Source organism: Salmo salar, chromosome ssa06, assembly GCF_905237065.1.
Source record: "Salmo salar chromosome ssa06, Ssal_v3.1, whole genome shotgun sequence".
In the NCBI taxonomy this organism is placed as follows: Eukaryota; Metazoa; Chordata; class Actinopteri; order Salmoniformes; family Salmonidae; genus Salmo; species Salmo salar.
Genome location: NC_059447.1, coordinates 79,245,901 through 79,271,209, shown reverse-complemented (window position 1 = coordinate 79,271,209; position 25,309 = coordinate 79,245,901).

Here is a 25,309-nt window from a genome sequence, read left to right as displayed (position 1 = left end):
GGTACAGACTACCTGGATGGGAAACTATAGAGAACGGTAGCAGACTGTATTACCACCAGGTATAGACTACCTGGATGGGAAACTATAGAGAACGGTAGCAGACTGTATTACCACCAGGTATAGACTACCTGGATGGGAAACTATAGAGAACGGTAGCAGACTGTATTACCACCAGGTACAGACTACCTGGATGGGAAACTATAGAGAACGGTAGCAGACTGTATTACCACCAGGTATAGACTACCTGGATGGGAAACTATAGAGAACGGTAGCAGACTGTATTACCACCAGGTATAGACTACCTGGATGGGAAACTATAGAGAACGGTAGCAGACTGTATTACCACCAGGTACAGACTACCTGGATGGGAAACTATAGAGAACGGTAGCAGACTGTATTACCACCAGGTACAGACTACCTGGATGGGAAACTATAGAGAACGGTAGCAGACTGTATTACCACCAGGTACAGACTACCTGGATGGGAAACTATAGAGAACGGTAGCAGACTGTATTACCACCAGGTATAGACTACCTGGATGGGAAACTATAGAGAACGGTAGCAGACTGTATTACCACCAGGTATAGACTACCTGGATGGGAAACTATAGAGAACGGTAGCAGACTGTATTACCACCAGGTACAGACTACCTGGATGGGAAACTATAGAGAACGGTAGCAGACTGTATTACCACCAGGTACAGACTACCTGGATGGGAAACTATAGAGAACGGTAGCAGACTGTATTACCACCAGGTATAGACTACCTGGATGGGAAACTATAGAGAACGGTAGCAGACTGTATTACCACCAGGTACAGACTACCTGGATGGGAAACTATAGAGAACGGTAGCAGACTGTATTACCACCAGGTATAGACTACCTGGATGGGAAACTATAGAGAACGGTAGCAGACTGTATTACCACCAGGTACAGACTACCTGGATGGGAAACTATAGAGAACGGTAGCAGACTGTATTACCACCAGGTACAGACTACCTGGATGGGAAACTATAGAGAACGGTAGCAGACTGTATTACCACCAGGTATAGACTACCTGGATGGGAAACTATAGAGAACGGTAGCAGACTGTATTACCACCAGGTATAGACTACCTGGATGGGAAACTATAGAGAACGGTAGCAGACTGTATTACCACCAGGTACAGACTACCTGGATGGGAAACTATAGAGAACGGTAGCAGACTGTATTACCACCAGGTACAGACTACCTGGATGGGAAACTATAGAGAACGGTAGCAGACTGTATTACCACCAGGTACAGACTACCTGGATGGGAAACTATAGAGAACGGTAGCAGACTGTATTACCACCAGGTATAGACTACCTGGATGGGAAACTATAGAGAACGGTAGCAGACTGTATTACCACCAGGTACAGACTACCTGGATGGGAAACTATAGAGAACGGTAGCAGACTGTATTACCACCAGGTACAGACTACCTGGATGGGAAACTATAGAGAACGGTAGCAGACTGTATTACCACCAGGTATAGACTACCTGGATGGGAAACTATAGAGAACGGTAGCAGACTGTATTACCACCAGGTACAGACTACCTGGATGGGAAACTATAGAGAACGGTAGCAGACTGTATTACCACCAGGTACAGACTACCTGGATGGGAAACTATAGAGAACGGTAGCAGACTGTATTACCACCAGGTACAGACTACCTGGATGGGAAACTATAGAGAACGGTAGCAGACTGTATTACCACCAGGTATAGACTACCTGGATGGGAAACTATAGAGAACGGTAGCAGACTGTATTACCACCAGGTACAGACTACCTGGATGGGAAACTATAGAGAACGGTAGCAGACTGTATTACCACCAGGTATAGACTACCTGGATGGGAAACTATAGAGAACGGTAGCAGACTGTATTACCACCAGGTACAGACTACCTGGATGGGAAACTATAGAGAACGGTAGCAGACTGTATTACCACCAGGTACAGACTACCTGGATGGGAAACTATAGAGAACGGTAGCAGACTGTATTACCACCAGGTATAGACTACCTGGATGGGAAACTATAGAGAACGGTAGCAGACTGTATTACCACCAGGTACAGACTACCTGGATGGGAAACTATAGAGAACGGTAGCAGACTGTATTACCACCAGGTACAGACTACCTGGATGGGAAACTATAGAGAACGGTAGCAGACTGTATTACCACCAGGTATAGACTACCTGGATGGGAAACTATAGAGAACGGTAGCAGACTGTATTACCACCAGGTATAGACTACCTGGATGGGAAACTATAGAGAACAGTAGCAGACTGTATTACCACCAGGTATAGACTACCTGGATGGGAAACTATAGAGAACGGTAGCAGACTGTATTACCACCAGGTACAGACTACCTGGATGGGAAACTATAGAGAACGGTAGCAGACTGTATTACCACCAGGTATAGACTACCTGGATGGGAAACTATAGAGAACGGTAGCAGACTGTATTACCACCAGGTATAGACTACCTGGATGGGAAACTATAGAGAACGGTAGCAGACTGTATTACCACCAGGTATAGACTACCTGGATGGGAAACTATAGAGAACGGTAGCAGACTGTATTACCACCAGCTACAGACTACCTGGATGGGAAACTATAGAGAACGGTAGCAGACTGTATTACCACCGGTACAGACTACCTGGATGGGAAACTATAGAGAACGGTAGCAGACTGTATTACCACCAGGTATAGACTACCTGGATGGGAAACTATAGAGAACGGTAGCACCACCAGGTATAGACTACCTGGATGGGAAACTATAGAGAACGGTAGCACCACCAGGTATAGACTACCTGGATGGGAAACTATAGAGAACGGTAGCAGACTGTATTACCACCGGTACAGACTACCTGGATGGGAAACTATAGAGAACGGTAGCAGACTGTATTACCACCAGGTACAGACTACCTGGATGGGAAACTATAGAGAACGGTAGCAGACTGTATTACCACCAGGTACAGACTACCTGGATGGGAAACTATAGAGAACGGTAGCAGACTGTATTACCACCAGGTATAGACTACCTGGATGGGAAACTATAGAGAACGGTAGCAGACTGTATTACCACCAGGTACAGACTACCTGGATGGGAAACTATAGAGAACGGTAGCAGACTGTATTACCACCAGGTATAGACTACCTGGATGGGAAACTATAGAGAACGGTAGCAGACTGTATTACCACCAGGTACAGACTACCTGGATGGGAAACTATAGAGAACGGTAGCAGACTGTATTACCACCAGGTACAGACTACCTGGATGGGAAACTATAGAGAACGGTAGCAGACTGTATTACCACCAGGTACAGACTACCTGGATGGGAAACTATAGAGAACGGTAGCAGACTGTATTACCACCAGGTATAGACTACCTGGATGGGAAACTATAGAGAACGGTAGCAGACTGTATTACCACCAGGTACAGACTACCTTGATGGGAAACTATAGAGAACGGTAGCAGACTGTATTACCACCAGGTACAGACTACCTGGATGGGAAACTATAGAGAACGGTAGCAGACTGTATTACCACCAGGTACAGACTACCTGGATGGGAAACTATAGAGAACGGTAGCAGACTGTATTACCACCAGGTACAGACTACCTGGACGGGAAACTATAGAGAACGGTAGCAGACTGTATTACCACCAGGTATAGACTACCTGGATGGGAAACTATAGAGAACGGTAGCAGACTGTATTACCACCAGGTACAGACTACCTGGATGGGAAACTATAGAGAACGGTAGCAGACTGTATTACCACCAGGTACAGACTACCTGGATGGGAAACTATAGAGAACGGTAGCAGACTGTATTACCACCAGGTACAGACTACCTGGATGGGAAACTATAGAGAACGGTAGCAGACTGTATTACCACCAGGTACAGACTACCTGGATGGGAAACTATAGAGAACGGTAGCAGACTGTATTACCACCAGGTACAGACTACCTGGATGGGAAACTATAGAGAACGGTAGCAGACTGTATTACCACCAGCTACAGACTACCTGGATGGGAAACTATAGAGAACGGTAGCAGACTGTATTACCACCAGCTAAAGACTACCTGGATGGGAAACTATAGAGAACGGTAGCAGACTGTATTACCACCAGGTATAGACTACCTGGATGGGAAACTATAGAGAACAGTAGCAGACTGTATTACCACCAGGTATAGACTACCTGGATGGGAAACTATAGAGAACGGTAGCAGACTGTATTACCACCAGCTACAGACTACCTGGATGGGAAACTATAGAGAACAGTAGCAGACTGTATTACCACCAGGTAATCTTCGTCCTCCTAACGTAGTCAACACTGCTAGCTGCTAGCTAGCTAGTCATCACTGTTAGCTAGCCAACTTCTACCGACTAGCAGCACCGCAGAAACTATTACATTACAACGCAACGACTTGATTAGTGTGGTGTTAGTGTTAGTTAGCCAGCTACATAGTTGTCTGTGCTGTCTCTGTATCTAAGATAATTGTGTAGTTTGAGTTTGAGTATTATCGAGGTGTGCTAGCCAGCCGCGACGCGGCGCCAGACTTACTCAACACACCTAGTCATCATTAACCCACTGCCAGATAGCCATCCGTTACCGACTAGCAGCGCTGTAGTTACTAATACTTCACAACGGAACGATTTGACTAGTGCAGTGTTACCTAGCTAGCTACCTAGTTGTCTTTGTCATAGCTTGATAATTGTTAATTGATAATTGTTAGCTAGCCAGCCATCGAGCTTAGCTAGCCAGCTATTTCCGTCCCCCGCGACGCCATTTTTCCTAACCTAGCCAACTATTACCGACGAGCAGCATTGTTGAAACTAAATACACTACAAGGAACGTCTTGATTAGTGTTATGTTAGCTAGCTAGCTACAAAGTTGCTTTGTATCATGACAAGGTGTAGTACTGAAACTACCGAGGTTACCTAGCCAGCTACACGTTCAAAGTCAACAACGCAGCCACTGCTAGCTAGCCTACTCCACCAGCCAGCAGTACTGTATAATTTTAGTCAATAACATTTTTGCAACGTAAGCTTAACTTCCTGAACATTCGAGACGTGTAGTCCACTTGTCACTCCAATCTCATTTGCATTAGCGTAGCCTCTTCTGTAGCTTGTCTACTATGTGTCTGCCTATCCCTGTTCTCTTTCCTCTGCACAGGCCATACAAACGCTCCACACCGCGTGGCCGCTGCTGCTCTAACCTGGTGGTCCCAGCGCGCACGACCCACGTGGAGTTCCAGGTCTCCGGCAGCCTCTGGAACTGCCGGTCTGCGGCCAACAAGGCTGAGTTCATCTCAGCCTATGCTACCCTCCAGTCCCTAGACTTCCTGGCGCTGACGGAAACATGGATCACCACAGATAACACTGCTACTCCTACTGCTCTCTCCTCGTCTGACTACGTGTTCTCGCATACCCCTAGAGCATCGAGCCAGCAGGGTGGTGGCACTGGAATCCTCATCTCTCCCAAGTGGACATTCTCTCTTTCTCCCCTGACCCATCTGTCTATCTCCTCATTTGAATTCCATGCTGTCACAGTTACCAGCCCTTTCAAGCTTAACATCCTTATCATTTATCGCCCTCCAGGTTCCCTTGGAGAGTTCATCAATGAGCTTGACGCCTTGATAAGTTCCTTTCCTGAGGATGGCTCACCTCTCACAGTTCTGGGTGACTTTAACCTCCCCACGTCTACCTTCGACTCATTCCTCTCTGCCTCCTTCTTTCCACTCCTCTCCTCTTTCGACCTCACCCTCTCACCTTCCCCCCCTACTCACAAGTCAGGCAATACGCTTGACCTCATCTTTACTAGATGCTGTTCTTCCACTAATCTCATTGCAACTCCCCTCCAAGTCTCCGACCACTACCTTGTATCCTTTTCCCTCTCGCTCTCATCCAACACTTCTCACTCTCCCCTACTCGGATGGTATTGCGCCGTCCCAACCTTCGCTCTCTCTCTCCCGCTACTCTCTCCTCTTCCATCCTATCATCTCTTCCCTCTGCTCAAACCTTCTCCAACCTATCTCCTGATTCTGCCTCCTCAACCCTCCTCTCCTCCCTCTCTGCATCCTTTGATTTCCTCTGTCCCCTATCCTCCAGGCCGGCTCGGTCCTCCCCTCCTGCTCCGTGGCTCGACGACTCACTGCGAGCTCACAGAACAGGGCTCCGGGCAGCCGAGCGGAAATGGAGGAAAACTCGCCTCCCCTGCGGACCTGGCATCCTTTCACTCCCTCCTCTCTACATTTTCCTCTTCTGTCTCTGCTGCTAAAGCCACTTTCTACCACTCTAAACTCCAAGCATCTGCCTCTAACCCTAGGAAGCTCTTTGCTACCTTCTCCTCCCTCCTGAATCCTCCTCCCCCTCCCCCCCTCCTCCCTCTCTGCGGATGACTTCGTCAACCATTTTGAAAAGAAGGTTGACGACATCCGATCCTCGTTTGCTAAGTCAAACGACACTGCTGGTCCTGCTCACACTGCCCTACCCTGTGCTTTGACCTCTTTCTCCCCTCTCTCTCCAGATGAAATCTCGCGTCTTGTGACGGCCGGCCGCCCAACAACCTGCCCACTTGACCCTATCCCCTCCTCTCTTCTCCAGACCATTTCCGGAGTCCTTCTCCCCTACCTCACCTCGCTCATCAACGCATCCTTGACCGCTGGCTACGTCCCTTCCGTCTTCAAGAGAGCGAGAGTTGCACCCCTTCTGAAAAAACCTACACTCGATCCCTCCGATGTCAACAACTACAGGCCAGTATCCCTTCTTTCCTTTCTCTCCAAAACTCTTGAACGCGCCGTGCTTGGCCAGCTCTCTTGCTATCTCTCTCAGAATGACCTTCTTGATCCTAATCAGTCAGGTTTCAAGACTGGGCATTCAACTGAGACTGCTCTTCTCTGTGTCACGGAGGCTCTCCGCACTGCTAAAGCTAACTCTCTCTCCTCTGCTCTCATCCTTCTAGACCTATCTGCTGCCTTTGATACCGTGAACCATCAGATCCTCCTCTCCACCCTCTCCGAGCTGGGCATCTCCGGCACCGCGCACGCTTGGATTGCGTCCTACCTGACAGGTCGCTCCTACCAGGTGGCGTGGCGAGAATCTGTCTCCGCACCACGTGCTCTCACCACTGGTGTCCCCCAGGGCTCTGTTCTTGGCCCACTCCTATTCTCGCTATACACCAAGTCACTTGGCTCTGTCATATCCTCACATGGTCTCTCATATCATTGCTATGCAGATGACACACAATTAATCTTCTCCTTTCCCCCTTCTGACAACCAGGTGGCGAATCGCATCTCTGCATGTCTGGCAGACATATCAGTGTGGATGACGGATCACCACCTCAAGCTGAACCTCGGCAAGACGGAGCTGCTCTTCCTCCCGGGGAAGGACTGCCCGTTCCATGATCTCGCCATCACGGTTGACAACTCCCTTGTGTCCTCCTCCCAGAGTGCTAAGAGCCTTGGCGTGACCCTGGACAACACCCTGTCGTTCTCCACCAACATCAAGGCGGTGACCCGATCCTGTAGGTTCATGCTCTACAACATTCGCAGAGTACGACCCTGCCTCACACAGGAAGCGGCGCAGGTCCTAATCCAGGCACTTGTCATCTCCCGTCTGGATTACTGCAACTCGCTGTTGGCTGGGCTCCCTGCCTGTGCCATTAAACCCCTACAACTCATCCAGAACGCCGCAGCCCGTCTGGTGTTCAACCTTCCCAAGTTCTCTCACGTCACCCCGCTCCTCCGCTCTCTCCACTGGCTTCCAGTCGAAGCTCGCATCCGCTACAAGACCATGGTGCTTGCCTACGGAGCTGTGAGGGGAACGGCACCTCCGTACCTTCAGGCTCTGATCAGGCCCTACACCCAAACAAGGGCACTCCGTTCATCCACCTCTGGCCTGCTCGCCTCCCTACCTCTGAGGAAGCACAGTTCCCGCTCAGCCCAGTCAAAACTGTTCGCTGCTCTGGCACCCCAATGGTGGAACAAGCTCCCTCACGACGCCAGGACAGCGGAGTCAATCACCACCTTCCGGAGACACCTGAAACCCCACCTCTTCAAGGAATACCTGGGATAGGATAAAGTAATCCTTCTAACCCCCCCCTTAAAAGATTTAGATGCACTATTGTAAAGTGGTTGTTCCACTGGATATTATAGGTGAATGCACCAATTTGTAAGTCGCTCTGGATAAGAGCGTCTGCTAAATGACTAAAATGTAAATGTAAATGTAGGTATAGACTACCTGGATGGGAAACTATAGACAACGGTAGAAGACTCTATTACCACCAGGTATAGACTACCTGGATGGGAAACTATAGAGAACAGTAGCAGACTGTATTACCACCAGGTACAGACGACCTGGATGGGAAACTATAGAGAACGGTAGCAGACTGAATTACCACCAGCTAAAGACTACCTGGATGGGAAACTATAGAGAACGGTAGCAGACTGTATTACCACCAGGTATAGACTACCTGGATGGGAAACTATAGAGAACGGTAGCAGACTGTATTACCACCAGGTATAGACTACCTGGATGGGAAACTATAGAGAACGGTAGCAGACTGTATTACCACCAGGTATAGACTACCTGGATGGGAAACTATAGAGAACGGTAGTAGACTGTATTACCACCAGGTATAGACTACCTGGATGGGAAACTATAGAGAACGGTAGCAGACTGTATTACCACCAGCTACAGACTACCTGAATGGGAAACTATAGAGAACGGTAGCAGACTGTATTACCACCGGTACAGACTACCTGGATGGGAATCTATAGAGAACGGTAGCACCACCAGGTATAGACTACCTGGATGGGAAACTATAGAGAACAGTAGCAGACTGTATTACCACCAGGTATAGACTACCTGGATGGGAAACTATAGAGAACGGTAGCAGACTGTATTACCACCAGCTACAGACTACCTGGATGGGAAACTATAGAGAACAGTAGCAGACTGTATTACCACCAGGTATAGACTACCTGGATGGGAAACTATAGACAACGGTAGCAGACTGTATTACCACCAGGTATAGACTACCTGGATGGGAAACTATAGAGAACAGTAGCAGACTGTATTACCACCAGGTACAGACGACCTGGATGGGAAACTATAGAGAACGGTAGCAGACTGAATTACCACCAGCTAAAGACTACCTGGATGGGAAACTATAGAGAACGGTAGCAGACTGTATTACCACCAGGTATAGACTACCTGGATGGGAAACTATAGAGAACAGTAGCAGACTGTATTACCACCATGTACAGACTACCTGGATGGGAAACTATAGAGAACGGTAGCAGACTGAATTACCACCAGCTACAGACTACCTGGATGGGAAACTATAGAGAACGGTAGCAGACTGTATTACCACCAGGTACAGACTACCTGGATGGGAAACTATAGAGAACGGTAGCAGACTGTATTACCACCAGGTATAGACTACCTGGATGGGAAACTATAGAGAACGGTAGCAGACTGTATTACCACCAGCTACAGACTACCTGGATGGGAAACTATAGAGAACGGTAGCAGACTGTATTACCACCAGCTACAGACTACCTGGATGGGAAACTATAGAGAACGGTAGCACCACCAGGTATAGACTACCTGGATGGGAAACTATAGAGAACAGTAGCAGACTGTATTACCACCAGGTATAGACTACCTGGATGGGAAACTATAGAGAACGGTAGCAGACTGTATTACCACCAGCTACAGACTACCTGGATGGGAAACTATAGAGAACAGTAGCAGACTGTATTACCACCAGGTATAGACTACCTGGATGGGAAACTATAGACAACGGTAGCAGACTGTATTACCACCAGGTATAGACTACCTGGATGGGAAACTATAGAGAACAGTAGCAGACTGTATTACCACCAGGTACAGACGACCTGGATGGGAAACTATAGAGAACGGTAGCAGACTGAATTACCACCAGCTAAAGACTACCTGGATGGGAAACTATAGAGAACGGTAGCAGACTGTATTACCACCAGGTATAGACTACCTGGATGGGAAACTATAGAGAACGGTAGCACAACCAGGTATAGACTACCTGGATGGGAAACTATAGAGAACAGTAGCAGACTGTATTACCATCAGGTATAGACTACCTGGATGGGAACCTATAGAGAACGGTAGCAGACTGTATTACCACCAGGTATAGACTACCTGGATGGGAAACTATAGAGAACGGTAGCAGACTGTATTACCACCAGCTACAGACTACATGGATGGGAAACTATAGAGAACGGTAGCAGACTGTATTACCACCAGGTATAGACTACCTGGATGGGAAACTATAGAGAACGGTAGCAGACTGTATTACCACCAGGTACAGACTACCTTGATGGGAAACTATAGAGAACGGTAGCAGACTGTATTACCACCAGGTATAGACTACCTGGATGGGAAACTATAGAGAACGGTAGCAGACTGTATTACCACCAGGTACAGACTACCTGGATGGGAAACTATAGAGAACGGTAGCAGACTGTATTACCACCAGGTACAGACTACCTTGATGGGAAACTATAGAGAACGGTAGCAGACTGTATTACCACCAGGTATAGACTACCTGGATGGGAAACTATAGAGAACGGTAGCAGACTGTATTACCACCAGGTATAGACTACCTGGATGGGAAACTATAGAGAACGGTAGCAGACTGTATTACCACCAGGTATAGACTACCTGGATGGGAAACTATAGAGAACGGTAGCAGACTGTATTACCACCAGGTATAGACAACCTTGATGGGAAACTATAGAGAACGGTAGCAGACTGTATTACCACCAGGTACAGACTACCTGGATGGGAAACTATAGAGAACGGTAGCAGACTGTATTACCACCAGGTACAGACTACCTGGATGGGAAACTATAGAGAACGGTAGCAGACTGTATTAGCACCAGGTATAGACAACCTTGATGGGAAACTATAGAGAACGGTAGCAGACTGTATTACCACCGGTACAGACTACCTGGATGGGAAACTATAGAGAACGGTAGCAGACTGTATTACCACCAGGTACAGACTACCTGGATGGGAAACTATAGAGAACGGTAGCAGACTGTATTACCACCAGGTATAGACTACCTGGATGGGAAACTATAGAGAACGGTAGCAGACTGTATTACCACCAGGTATAGACTACCTGAATGGGAAACTATAGAGAACGGTAGCAGACTGTATTACCACCAGGTACAGACTACCTGGATGGGAAACTATAGAGAACGGTAGCAGACTGTATTACCACCAGGTACAGACTACCTGGATGGGAAACTATAGAGAACGGTAGCAGACTGTATTACCACCAGGTATAGACTACCTGGATGGGAAACTATAGAGAACGGTAGCAGACTGAATTACCACCAGCTACAGACTACCTGGATGGGAAACTATAGAGAACGGTAGCAGACTGTATGACCACCAGGTATAGACTACCTGGATGGGAAACTATAGAGAACGGTAGCAGACTGTATTACCACCAGTATAGACTACCTGGATGGGAAACTATAGAGAACGGTAGCAGACTGTATTACCACCAGCTACAGACTACCTGGATGGGAAACTATAGAGAACGGTAGCAGACTGTATTACCACCACGTACAGACTACCTGGATGGGAAACTATAGAGAACGGTAGCAGACTGTATTACCACCAGCTACAGACTACCTGGATGGGAAACTATAGAGAACGGTAGCACCACCAGGTATAGACTACCTGGATGGGAAACTATAGAGAACGGTAGCAGACTGTATTACCACCAGGTATAGACTACCTGGATGGGAAACTATAGAGAACGGTAGCAGACTGTATTACCACCAGCTACAGACTACCTGGATGGGAAACTATAGAGAACGGTAGCAGACTGTATTACCACCAGGTATAGACTACCTGGATGGGAAACTATAGAGAACGGTAGCAGACTGTATTACCACCAGGTATAGACTACCTGGATGGGAAACTATAGAGAACGGTAGCAGACTGTATTACCACCAGGTACAGACTACCTGGATGGGAAACTATAGAGAACGGTAGCAGACTGAATTACCACCAGCTAAAGACTACCTGGATGGGAAACTATAGAGAACGGTAGCAGACTGTATTACCACCGGTACAGACTACCTGGATGGGAAACTATAGAGAACGGTAGCAGACATTACCACCAGGTACAGACTACCTGGATGGGAAACTATAGAGAACAGTAGCAGACTGTATTACCACCAGGTATAGACTACCTGGATGGGAAACTATAGAGAACGGTAGCAGACTGTATTACCACCAGGTACAGACTACCTGGATGGGAAACTATAGAGAACGGTAGCAGACTGTATTACCACCAGCTACAGACTACATGGATGGGAAACTATAGAGAACGGTAGCAGACTGTATTACCACCAGGTATAGACTACCTGGATGGGAAACTATAGAGAACGGTAGCAGACTGTATTACCACCAGGTACAGACTACCTTGATGGGAAACTATAGAGAACGGTAGCAGACTGTATTACCACCAGGTACAGACTACCTGGATGGGAAACTATAGAGAACGGTAGCAGACTGTATTACCACCAGGTACAGACTACCTTGATGGGAAACTATAGAGAACGGTAGCAGACTGTATTACCACCAGGTACAGACTACCTGGATGGGAAACTATAGAGAACGGTAGCAGACTGTATTACCACCAGGTATAGACTACCTGGATGGGAAACTATAGAGAACGGTAGCAGACTGTATTACCACCAGGTACAGACTACCTGGATGGGAAACTATAGAGAACGGTAGCAGACTGTATTACCACCAGGTATAGACAACCTTGATGGGAAACTATAGAGAACGGTAGCAGACTGTATTACCACCAGGTACAGACTACCTGGATGGGAAACTATAGAGAACGGTAGCAGACTGTATTACCACCAGGTACAGACTACCTGGATGGGAAACTATAGAGAACGGTAGCAGACTGTATTACCACCAGGTACAGACTACCTTGATGGGAAACTATAGAGAACGGTAGCAGACTGTATTACCACCAGGTACAGACTACCTGGATGGGAAACTATAGAGAACGGTAGCAAACTGTATTACCACCAGGTACAGACTACCTGGATGGGAAACTATAGAGAACGGTAGCAGACTGTATTACCACCAGGTATAGACTACCTGAATGGGAAACTATAGAGAACGGTAGCAGACTGTATTACCACCAGGTATAGACTACCGGAATGGGAAACTATAGAGAACGGTAGCAGACTGTATTACCACCGGTACAGACTACCTGGATGGGAAACTATAGAGAACGGTAGCAAACTGTATTACCACCAGGTACAGACTACCTGGATGGGAAACTATAGAGAACGGTAGCAGACTGTATTACCACCAGGTATAGACTACCTGGATGGGAAACTATAGAGAACGGTAGCAGACTGTATTACCACCAGCTACAGACTACCTGGATGGGAAACTATAGAGAACGGTAGCAGACTGTATTACCACCAGGTACAGACTACCTGGATGGGAAACTATAGAGAACGGTAGCAGACTGTATTACCACCAGGTATAGACTACCTGGATGGGAAACTATAGAGAACGGTAGCAGACTGTATTACCACCAGCTACAGACTACCTGGATGGGAAACTATAGAGAACGGTAGCAGACTGTATTACCACCAGGTACAGACTACCTGGATGGGAAACTATAGAGAACGGTAGCAGACTGTATTACCACCAGCTACAGACTACCTGGATGGGAAACTATAGAGAACGGTAGCACCACCAGGTATAGACTACCTGGATGGGAAACTATAGAGAACGGTAGCAGACTGTATTACCACCAGGTATAGACTACCTGGATGGGAAACTATAGAGAACGGTAGCAGACTGTATTACCACCAGCTACAGACTACCTGGATGGGAAACTATAGAGAACGGTAGCAGACTGTATTACCACCAGGTACAGACTACCTGGATGGGAAACTATAGAGAACGGTAGCAGACTGTATTACCACCAGGTACAGACTACCTGGATGGGAAACTATAGAGAACGGTAGCAGACTGTATTACCACCAGGTACAGACTACCTGGATGGGAAACTATAGAGAACGGTAGCAGACTGAATTACCACCAGCTAAAGACTACCTGGATGGGAAACTATAGAGAACGGTAGCAGACTGTATTACCACCAGGTACAGACTACCTGGATGGGAAACTATAGAGAACGGTAGCACCACCAGGTATAGACTACCTGGATGGGAAACTATAGAGAACGGTAGCAGACTGTATTACCACCAGGTACAGACTACCTGGATGGGAAACTATAGAGAACGGTAGCAGACTGTATTACCACCAGGTATAGACTACCTGGATGGGAAACTATAGAGAACGGTAGCAGACTGTATTACCACCAGCTACAGACTACATGGATGGGAAACTATAGAGAACGGTAGCAGACTGTATTACCACCAGGTATAGACTACCTGGATGGGAAACTATAGAGAACGGTAGCAGACTGTATTACCACCAGGTACAGACTACCTTGATGGGAAACTATAGAGAACGGTAGCAGACTGTATTACCACCAGGTATAGACTACCTGGATGGGAAACTATAGAGAACGGTAGCAGACTGTATTACCACCAGGTATAGACTACCTGGATGGGAAACTATAGAGAACGGTAGCAGACTGTATTACCACCAGGTACAGACTACCTGGATGGGAAACTATAGAGAACGGTAGCAGACTGTATTACCACCAGGTATAGACAACCTTGATGGGAAACTATAGAGAACGGTAGCAGACTGTATTACCACCGGTACAGACTACCTGGATGGGAAACTATAGAGAACGGTAGCAGACTGTATTACCACCAGGTACAGACTACCTGGATGGGAAACTATAGAGAACGGTAGCAGACTGTATTACCACCAGGTATAGACTACCTTGATGGGAAACTATAGAGAACGGTAGCAGACTGTATTACCACCAGGTACAGACTACCTGGATGGGAAACTATAGAGAACGGTAGCAGACTGTATTACCACCAGGTACAGACTACCTGGATGGGAAACTATAGAGAACGGTAGCAGACTGTATTACCACCAGGTACAGACTACCTGGATGGGAAACTATAGAGAACGGTAGCAGACTGTATTACCACCAGGTATAGACTACCTGGATGGGAAACTATAGAGAACGGTAGCAGACTGTATTACCACCGGTACAGACTACCTGGATGGGAAACTATAGAGAACGGTAGCAGACTGTATTACCACCAGGTACAGACTACCTGGATGGGAAACTATAGAGAACGGTAGCAGACTGTATTACCACCAGGTATAGACTACCTGGATGGGAAACTATAGAGAACGGTAGCAGACTGTATTACCACCAGCTACAGACTACCTGGATGGGAAACTATAGAGAACGGTAGCAGACTGTATTACCACCAGGTACAGACTACCTGGATGGGAAACTATAGAGAACGGTAGCAGACTGTATTACCACCAGGTACAGACTACCTGGATGGGAAACTATAGAGAACGGTAGCAGACTGTATTACCACCAGCTACAGACTACCTGGATGGGAAACTATAGAGAACGGTAGCAGACTGTATTACCACCAGGTACAGACTACCTGGATGGGAAACTATAGAGAACGGTAGCAGACTGTATTACCACCAGCTACAGACTACCTGGATGGGAAACTATAGAGAACGGTAGCAGACTGTATTACCACCAGGTATAGACTACCTGGATGGGAAACTATAGAGAACGGTAGCAGACTGTATTACCACCAGCTACAGACTACCTGGATGGGAAACTATAGAGAACGGTAGCAGACTGTATTACCACCAGGTACAGACTACCTGGATGGGAAACTATAGAGAACGGTAGCAGACTGTATTACCACCAGGTATAGACTACCTGGATGGGAAACTATAGAGAACGGTAGCAGACTGTATTACCACCAGCTACAGACTACCTGGATGGGAAACTATAGAGAACGGTAGCAGACTGTATTACCACCAGGTACAGACTACCTGGATGGGAAACTATAGAGAACGGTAGCAGACTGTATTACCACCAGGTACAGACTACCTGGATGGGAAACTATAGAGAACGGTAGCAGACTGTATTACCACCGGTACAGACTACCTGGATGGGAAACTATAGAGAACGGTAGCAGACTGTATTACCACCAGGTATAGACTACCTGGATGGGAAACTATAGAGAACGGTAGCAGACTGTATTACCACCAGGTACAGACTACCTGGATGGGAAACTATAGAGAACGGTAGCAGACTGTATTACCACCAGGTACAGACTACCTGGATGGGAAACTATAGAGAACGGTAGCAGACTGTATTACCACCAGGTATAGACTACCTGGATGGGAAACTATAGAGAACGGTAGCAGACTGTATTACCACCAGGTACAGACTACCTGGATGGGAAACTATAGAGAACGGTAGCAGACTGTATTACCACCAGGTACAGACTACCTGGATGGGAAACTATAGAGAACGGTAGCAGACTGTATTACCACCAGGTACAGACTACCTGGATGGGAAACTATAGAGAACGGTAGCAGACTGTATTACCACCAGGTACAGACTACCTGGATGGGAAACTATAGAGAACGGTAGCAGACTGTATTACCACCAGGTACAGACTACCTGGATGGGAAACTATAGAGAACGGTAGCAGACTGTATTACCACCGGTACAGACTACCTGGATGGGAAACTATAGAGAACAGTAGCAAACCGTATTACCACCAGGTATAGACTACCTGGATGGGAAACTATAGAGAACGGTAGCAGACTGTATTACCACCAGGTATAGACTACCTGGATGGGAAACTATAGAGAACGGTAGCAGACTGTATTACCACCAGGTACAGACTACCTGGATGGGAAACTATAGAGAACGGTAGCAGACTGTATTACCACCAGGTATAGACTACCTTGATGGGAAACTATAGAGAACGGTAGCAGACTGTATTACCACCAGGTACAGACTACCTGGATGGGAAACTATAGAGAACGGTAGCAGACTGTATTACCACCAGGTACAGACTACCTGGATGGGAAACTATAGAGAACGGTAGCAGACTGTATTACCACCAGCTAAAGACTACCTGGATGGGAAACTATAGAGAACGGTAGCAGACTGTATTACCACCAGGTATAGACTACCTGGATGGGAAACTATAGAGAACGGTAGCACCACCAGGTATAGACTACCTGGATGGGAAACTATAGAGAACGGTAGCAGACTGTATTACCACCAGGTATAGACTACCTGGATGGGAAACTATAGAGAACGGTAGCAGACTGTATTACCACCAGGTATAGACTACCTGGATGGGAAACTATAGAGAACGGTAGCAGACTGTATTACCACCAGCTACAGACTACCTGGATGGGAAACTATAGAGAACGGTAGCAGACTGTATTACCACCAGGTATAGACTACCTGGATGGGAAACTATAGAGAACGGTAGCAGACTGTATTACCACCAGGTACAGACTACCTGGATGGGAAACTATAGAGAACGGTAGCAGACTGTATTACCACCAGGTATAGACTACCTGGATGGGAAACTATAGAGAACGGTAGCAGACTGTATTACCACCAGGTACAGACTACCTGGATGGGAAACTATAGAGAACGGTAGCAGACTGTATTACCACCAGGTACAGACTACCTGGATGGGAAACTATAGAGAACGGTAGCAGACTGTATTACCACCAGGTATAGACAACCTGGATGGGAAACTATAGAGAACGGTAGCAGACTGTATTACCACCAGGTACAGACTACCTGGATGGGAAACTATAGAGAACGGTAGCAGACTGTATTACCACCAGGTACAGACTACCTGGATGGGAAACTATAGAGAACGGTAGCAGACTGTATTACCACCAGGTACAGACAACCTTGATGGGAAACTATAGAGAACGGTAGCAGACTGTATTACCACCGGTACAGACTACCTGGATGGGAAACTATAGAGAACGGTAGCAGACTGTATTACCACCAGGTACAGACTACCTGGATGGGAAACTATAGAGAACGGTAGCAGACTGTATTACCACCAGGTACAGACTACCTGGATGGGAAACTATAGAGAACGGTAGCAGACTGTATTACCACCAGGTATAGACTACCTGAATGGGAAACTATAGAGAACGGTAGCAGACTGTATTACCACCAGGTAAAGACTACCTGGATGGGAAACTATAGAGAACGGTAGCAGACTGTATTACCACCAGGTACAGACTACCTGGATGGGAAACTATAGAGAACGGTAGCAGACTGTATTACCACCAGGTATAGACTACCTGGATGGGAAACTATAGAGAACGGTAGCAGACTGAATTACCACCAGCTACAGACTACCTGGATGGGAAACTATAGAGAACGGTAGCAGACTGTATTACCACCAGGTATAGACTACCTGGATGGGAAACTATAGAGAACGGTAGCAGACTGTATTACCACCAGGTATAGACTACCTGGATGGGAAACTATAGAGAACGGTAGCAGACTGTATTACCACCAGCTACAGACTACCTGGATGGGAAACTATAGAGAACGGTAGCAGACTGTATTACCACCGGTACAGACTACCTGGATGGGAAACTATAGAGAACGGTAGCAGACTGTATTACCACCAGCTACAGACTACCTGGATGGGAAACTATAGAGAACGGTAGCAGACTTATTACCACCAGGTATAGACTACCTGGATGGGAAACTATAGAGAACAGTAGCAGACTGTATTACCACCAGGTATAGACTACCTGGATGGGAAACTATAGAGAACGGTAGCAGACTGTATTACCACCAGCTACAGACTACCTGGATGGGAAACTATAGAGAACAGTAGCAGACTGTATTACCACCAGGTACAGACTACCTGGATGGGAAACTATAGAGAACGGTAGCAGACTGTATTACCACCAGGTACAGACTACCTGGATGGGAAACTATAGAGAACGGTAGCAGACTGTATTACCACCAGGTACAGACTACCTGGATGGGAAACTATAGAGAACGGTAGCAGACTGTATTACCACCGGTACAGACTACCTGGATGGGAAACTATAGAGAACGGTAGAAGATTGTATTACCACCAGGTATAGACTACCTGGATGGGAAACTATAGAGAACGGTAGCACAACCAGGTATAGACTACCTGGATGGGAAACTATAGAGAACAGTAGCAGACTGTATTACCATCAGGTATAGACTACCTGGATGGGAACCTATAGAGAACGGTAGCAGACTGTATTACCACCAGGTATAGACTACCTGGATGGGAAACTATAGAGAACGGTAGCAGACTGTATTACCACCAGCTACAGACTACATGGATGGGAAACTATAGAGAACGGTAGCAGACTGTATTACCACCAGGTATAGACTACCTGGATGGGAAACTATAGAGAACGGTAGCAGACTGTATTACCACCAGGTACAGACTACCTGGATGGGAAACTATAGAGAACGGTAGCAGACTGTATTACCACCAGGTACAGACTACCTGGATGGGAAACTATAGAGAACGGTAGCAGACTGTATTACCACCAGGTACAGACTACCTGGATGGGAAACTATAGAGAACGGTAGCAGACTGTATTACCACCAGGTACAGACTACCTGGATGGGAAACTATAGAGAACGGTAGCAGACTGTATTACCACCAGGTATAGACTACCTTGATGGGAAACTATAGAGAACGGTAGCAGACTGTATTACCACCAGGTACAGACTACCTGGATGGGAAACTATAGAGAACGGTAGCAGACTGTATTACCACCAGGTACAGACTACCTGGATGGGAAACTATAGAGAACGGTAGCAGACTGTATTACCACCAGGTATAGACTACGTTGATGGGAAACTATAGAGAACGGTAGCAGACTGTATTACCACCAGGTACAGACTACCTGGATGGGAAACTATAGAGAACGGTAGCAGACTGTATTACCACCAGGTACAGACTACCTGGATGGGAAACTATAGAGAACGGTAGCAGACTGTATTACCACCAGGTACAGACTACCTGGATGGGAAACTATAGAGAACGGTAGCAGACTGTATTACCACCAGGTATAGACTACCTGGATGGGAAACTATAGAGAACGGTAGCAGACTGTATTACCACCAGGTACAGACTACCTGGATGGGAAACTATAGAGAACGGTAGCAGACTGTATTACCACCAGGTACAGACTACCTGGATGGGAAACTATAGAGAACGGTAGCAGACTGTATTACCACCAGGTACAGACTACCTGGATGGGAAACTATAGAGAACGGTAGCAGACTGTATTACCACCAGGTACAGACTACCTGGATGGGAAACTATAGAGAACGGTAGCAGACTGTATTACCACCAGGTACAGACTACCTGGATGGGAAACTATAGAGAACGGTAGCAGACTGTATTACCACCAGGTACAGACTACCTGGATGGGAAACTATAGAGAACGGTAGCAGACTGTATTACCACCAGGTACAGACTACCTGGATGGGAAACTATAGAGAACGGTAGCAGACTGTATTACCACCAGGTACAGACTACCTGGATGGGAAACTATAGAGAACGGTAGCAGACTGTATTACCACCAGGTACAGACTACCTGGATGGGAAACTATAGAGAACGGTAGCAGACTGTATTACCACCACGTATAGACTACCTGGATGGGAAACTATAGAGAACGGTAGCAGACTGTATTACCACCAGGTACAGACTACCTGGATGGGAAACTATAGAGAACGGTAGCAGACTGTATTACCACCAGGTACAGACTACCTGGATGGGAAACTATAGAGAACGGTAGCAGACTGTATTACCACCAGGTACAGACTACCTGGATGGGAAACTATAGAGAACGGTAGCAGACTGTATTACCACCAGGTACAGACTACCTGGATGGGAAACTATAGAGAACGGTAGCAGACTGTATTACCACCAGGTACAGACTACCTGGATGGGAAACTATAGAGAACGGTAGCAGACTGTATTACCACCAGGTACAGACTACCTGGATGGGAAACTATAGAGAACGGTAGCAGACTGTATTACCACCAGGTATAGACTACCTGGATGGGAAACTATAGAGAACGGTAGCAGACTGTATTACCACCAGGTACAGACTACCTGGATGGGAAACTATAGAGAACGGTAGCAGACTGTATTACCACCAGGTACAGACTACCTGGATGGGAAACTATAGAGAACGGTAGCAGACTGTATTACCACCAGGTACAGACTACCTGGATGGGAAACTATAGAGAACGGTAGCAGACTGTATTACCACCAGGTATAGACTACCTGGATGGGAAACTATAGAGAACGGTAGCAGACTGTATTACCACCGGTACAGACTACCTGGATGGGAAACTATAGAGAACAGTAGCAAACTGTATTACCACCAGGTACAGACTACCTGGATGGGAAACTATAGAGAACGGTAGCAGACTGTATTACCACCAGGTATAGACTACCTGGATGGGAAACTATAGAGAACGGTAGCAGACTGTATTACCACCAGGTATAGACTACCTGGATGGGAAACTATAGAGAACGGTAGCAGACTGTATTACCACCAGGTACAGACTACCTTGATGGGAAACTATAGAGAACGGTAGCAGACTGTATTACCACCAGGTACAGACTACCTGGATGGGAAACTATAGAGAACGGTAGCAGACTGTATTACCACCAGGTACAGACTACCTGGATGGGAAACTATAGAGAACGGTAGCAGACTGTATTACCACCAGGTACAGACTACCTGGATGGGAAACTATAGAGAACGGTAGCAGACTGTATTACCACCAGGTACAGACTACCTGGATGGGAAACTATAGAGAACGGTAGCAGACTGTATTACCACCAGGTACAGACTACCTGGATGGGAAACTATAGAGAACGGTAGCAGACTGTATTACCACCAGGTATAGACTACCTGGATGGGAAACTATAGAGAACGGTAGCAGACTGTATTACCACCAGGTACAGACTACCTGGATGGGAAACTATAGAGAACGGTAGCAGACTGTATTACCACCAGGTACAGACTACCTGGATGGGAAACTATAGAGAACGGTAGCAGACTGTATTACCACCAGGTACAGACTACCTGGATGGGAAACTATAGAGAACGGTAGCAGACTGTATTACCACCAGGTACAGACTACCTGGATGGGAAACTATAGAGAACGGTAGCAGACTGTATTACCACCAGCTACAGACTACCTGGATGGGAAACTATAGAGAACGGTAGCAGACTGTATTACCACCAGGTATAGACTACCTGGATGGGAAACTATAGAGAACGGTAGCAGACTGTATTACCACCAGGTACAGACTACCTGGATGGGAAACTATAGAGAACGGTAGCAGACTGTATTACCACCAGGTACAGACTACCTGGATGGGAAACTATAGAGAACGGTAGCAGACTGTATTACCACCAGGTACAGACTACCTGGATGGGAAACTATAGAGAACGGTAGCAGACTGTATTACCACCAGGTATAGACTACCTGGATGGGAAACTATAGAGAACGGTAGCAGACTGTATTACCACCAGGTACAGACTACCTTGATGGGAAACTATAGAGAACGGTAGCAGACTGTATTACCACCAGGTACAGACTACCTGGATGGGAAACTATAGAGAACGGTAGCAGACTGTATTACCACCAGGTACAGACTACCTGGATGGGAAACTATAGAGAACGGTAGCAGACTGTATTACCACCAGGTATAGACTACCTTGATGGGAAACTATAGAGAACGGTAGCAGACTGTATTACCACCAGGTACAGACTACCTGGATGGGAAACTATAGAGAACGGTAGCAGACTGTATTACCACCAGGTACAGACTACCTGGATGGGAAACTATAGAGAACGGTAGCAGACTGTATTACCACCAGGTACAGACTACCTGGATGGGAAACTATAGAGAACGGTAGCAGACTGTATTACCACCAGGTACAGACTACCTGGATGGGAAACTATAGAGAACGGTAGCAGACTGTATTACCACCAGGTACAGACTACCTGGATGGGAAACTATAGAGAACGGTAGCAGACTGTATTACCACCAGGTACAGACTACCTGGATGGGAAACTATAGAGAACGGTAGCAGACTGTATTACCACCAGGTACAGACTACCTGGATGGGAAACTATAGAGAACGGTAGCAGACTGTATTACCACCAGCTACAGACTACCTGGATGGGAAACTATAGAGAACGGTAGCAGACTGTATTACCACCAGGTACAGACTACCTGGATGGGAAACTATAGAGAACGGTAGCAGACTGTATTACCACCAGGTACAGACTACCTGGATGGGAAACTATAGAGAACGGTAGCAGACTGTATTACCACCAGCTACAGACTACCTGGATGGGAAACTATAGAGAACGGTAGCAGACTGTATTACCACCGGTACAGACTACCTGGATGGGAAACTATAGAGAACGGTAGCAGACTGTATTACCACCAGGTACAGACTACCTGGATGGGAAACTATAGAGAACGGTAGCAGACTGTATTACCACCAGGTATAGACTACCTGGATGGGAAACTATAGAGAACAGTAGCAGACTGTATTACCACCAGGTACAGACTACCTGGATGGGAAACTATAGAGAACGGTAGCAGACTGTATTACCACCAGCTACAGACTACCTGGATGGGAAACTATAGAGAACGGTAGCAGACTGTATTACCACCGGTACAGACTACCTGGATGGGAAACTATAGAGAACGGTAGCAGACTGTATTACCACCAGGTACAGACTACCTGGATGGGAAACTATAGAGAACAGTAGCAGACTGTATTACCACCAGGTACAGACTACCTGGATGGGAAACTATAGAGAACGGTAGCAGACTGTATTACCACCAGGTATAGACTACCTGGATGGGAAACTATAGAGAACGGTAGCAGACTGTATTACCACCAGGTATAGACTACCTGGATGGGAAACTATAGAGAACGGTAGCAGACTGTATTACCACCAGGTACAGACTACCTGGATGGGAAACTATAGAGAACGGTAGCAGACTGTATTACCACCAGGTATAGACTACCTGGATGGGAAACTATAGAGAACGGTAGCAGACTGTATTACCACCAGGTATAGACTACCTGGATGGGAAACTATAGAGAACGGTAGCAGACTGTATTACCACCAGGTACAGACTACCTGGATGGGAAACTATAGAGAACGGTAGCAGACTGTATTACCACCAGGTACAGACTACCTGGATGGGAAACTATAGAGAACGGTAGCAGACTGTATTACCACCAGGTACAGACTACCTGGATGGGAAACTATAGAGAACGGTAGCAGACTGTATTACCACCAGGTACAGACTACCTGGATGGGAAACTATAGAGAACGGTAGCAGACTGTATTACCACCACGTACAGACTACCTGGATGGGAAACTATAGAGAACGGTAGCAGACTGTATTACCACCAGGTACAGACTACCTGGATGGGAAACTATAGAGAACGGTAGCAGACTGTATTACCACCAGGTATAGACTACCTGGATGGGAAACTATAGAGAACAGTAGCAGACTGTATTACCACCAGGTATAGACTACCTGGATGGGAAACTATAGAGAACGGTAGCAGACTGTATTACCACCAGGTACAGACTACCTGGATGGGAAACTATAGAGAACGGTAGCAGACTGTATTACCACCAGGTACAGACTACCTGGATGGGAAACTATAGAGAACGGTAGCAGACTGTATTACCACCAGGTACAGACTACCTGGATGGGAAACTATAGAGAACGGTAGCAGACTGTATTACCACCAGGTATAGACTACCTTGATGGGAAACTATAGAGAACGGTAGCAGACTGTATTACCACCAGCTACAGACTACCTGGATGGGAAACTATAGAGAACGGTAGCAGACTGTATTACCACCGGTACAGACTACCTGGATGGGAAACTATAGAGAACGGTAGCAGACTGTATTACCACCAGGTACAGACTACCTGGATGGGAAACTATAGAGAACGGTAGCAGACTGTATTACCACCAGGTACAGACTACCTGGATGGGAAACTATAGAGAACGGTAGCAGACTGTATTACCACCAGGTACAGACTACCTGGATGGGAAACTATAGAGAACAGTAGCAGACTGTATTACCACCAGGTATAGACTACCTGGATGGGAAACTATAGAGAACGGTAGCAGA